This window comes from Nematolebias whitei, chromosome 15, assembly GCF_014905685.2.
Source record: "Nematolebias whitei isolate Nwh7 chromosome 15, NemWhi1, whole genome shotgun sequence".
Lineage (NCBI taxonomy): Eukaryota > Metazoa > Chordata > Actinopteri > Cyprinodontiformes > Rivulidae > Nematolebias > Nematolebias whitei.
In genome coordinates this window covers 2,605,855-2,608,263 of record NC_056512.1, presented here as the reverse complement: position 1 = coordinate 2,608,263, position 2,409 = coordinate 2,605,855, and positions in this window count along the sequence as shown.

Genomic DNA, 2,409 nt, shown 5'->3' with positions numbered 1-2,409 from the left:
TGCCATTTTTTACATCTTCTCGTGTGAACTTGATGTATTTATCCACAGAGTTGATGTGGTCAGTAAAATGTTGGACTTCCTGAGATTTGATTTTAACCCAGGTGTCGTCAACATACCTGAACCAATGACTTGGTGGTGTCCCTGAAAAGGACGTCAAGGCTCTCTTTTCTACCTCCTCCATGTACAGGTTGGCAACAATAGGAGAAACTGGAGACCCCATAGCACACCCATGTTTCTGCCTATAATATTGCTCCCCGTATGTGAAGTAGGTTGACTGCAGGCACAGTTTCAAGAGTTGACACAGTTGTTCTGTGGAAAGCGTGGTCCTGCTGCTCAGAGTGGTGTCTGATTTTAATCTTAAACTGACCACCTCTACTGCATCATCAACAGGAAATATCCAAATATCTGGCGTCTGTACTCATCCCTTTAGTTGGCAGCTCAGAACACCACATACAGAACACCATGGACTTTGTGGATAAGGTGAGGGATGTCATCATGGAGACTGATGAAACAATGGTCTGTTTTGATGTCACATCACTCTTTACGTGCATTCCTGTTGAGGTGGTCTGGTTTTGGTTTTGGTTGTCAGCAGCAAACTGGTGGATCCACTCTGAGAAGGTGCTATTTAAGAGACTGAGCTGAATACAGCACCTCAGCCTGAGGAAGTCTCTTGGATGAGAGATGAAACGTTTCTATATTTTTTTGCTTTGTTTTGTTTTTGGTTTTTTTGAATGTTCAGAGGACCAGATTGAACTTTTTTGGATTTTTCTACCTGGATTATTGAGCATGCAACAGGATATTGAAATAATTGTTTGAAAAAAGGGGCAGATATAATAAGATTTTTTCTTCTTTCTGCTGCCTTTCATTTTAAATCTCTTGTATTTTTATATTGTTATGAAATTGTTTTGTACTTTTTTAAAATGAATAAACTTTATACCATACCATCACTCAGCCCTCTGTGAACAGTAAACAGCCATCAGGTGCTAATGATCCATTGTTAGGCTGATGGTCCTTCTTGAGCATGTGATCAGCTGGTTTTGGTTGTCAGCAGCAAAACTGGTTGATCCACTCTGAGAAGGTGCTATTTAAGAGACTGAGCTGAATACAGCACCTCAGACTGAGGAAGTTTCTCGGATGAGAGACGAAACGTTTCTACCATTTTATTTTTTGAACCTGTCCAGAGGACCTGACTGAACTTTTTTAGAAACTGACAATGACATTGTACAGTAATCCCTCGCTATATTGCAGTTCACTTTTTGCAGCTTCACTACATCACGGCTTGTTTAAACCCAGTTTTTTATATTATATCCTGTACACGCTGTGCACATTCATCTCATGGTCATCATCATTGCCCAAGTGTTTAAGAGCATATTAAGTGTTTATAAGAGAGTAGGAAAGGTTAATAAGAGTGTGAGAAGGTGCCTTGAATATATAGAAATAAAAAAACTAGAACGCCACTACTTCACAGATTTGTAGGTACAGCGGGGGTCTCTGAAACGTAACCCCCGCGATAAGTGAGGAATCACTGTACTTAAGCACAGTGTACCCACTAAACAAACGTAGACTACACCACTGTATGACACCATGTGAAGAATGCCTGATGTGAGCTGTTGTTTATTTTATATTTTTTTTAATAAGGGGCAGATATTATAAGAACTTTCTTCTTCTTTCTGGACCCTTTTCATTCAATGTTTTTTTTTTTTCTTTTTGATGAATTTGTTTTGTTTCTGTTGTTTCTTTTAAATGAATGAATAAATGAATTAAAAAAAACAGGATGATGAGACAACCACATTTAGTTTCCCTTTAGGAATAATCAAGTATTTTTGAATTGAATTTGAATTGAACTGAATACTCCTGAGGGGCATCACGGTGGCGCAACTGGTAGAGCTGCTGCCTCTCAGCGAGCAGGTCCCTGGTTCAAATCCCGGTCCAGGGGCCTTTCTGGGTGGAGTTTGCATGTTCTCTCCGTGCATGCGTGGGTTTTCTCCGGGTGCTCCGGTTTCCTCCCACAGACCAAAAACATGCATGTTAGGCTGATTGGTAACTCTAAATTGTCCCTAGGTGTGAGTGAGAGAGTGAATGGTTGTTTGTCTCGTTTGTCTCTATGTGGCCCTGTGATGGACTGGAGACCTGTCCAGGGTGTACCCCGCACCTCGCACAGTGATTGCTGGACATGGGCACCAGCGACCCCCGTGACCCAAAATGGAATAAGCGGGTAAAGATAATGGATGGATGGATGGATGGATGGATGAATACTCCTGCAGCTCTGGCTCCGGCATTAAACCATATGCTGTGACCTCCATATAATGTGACCGTAGGGGACGCTGTTGCATTTTCACAGCATACTTTGCAATACGGACTATATGATAAGCGCTATCTATTCTGTGACCGTCTATATTTCCCCAATAG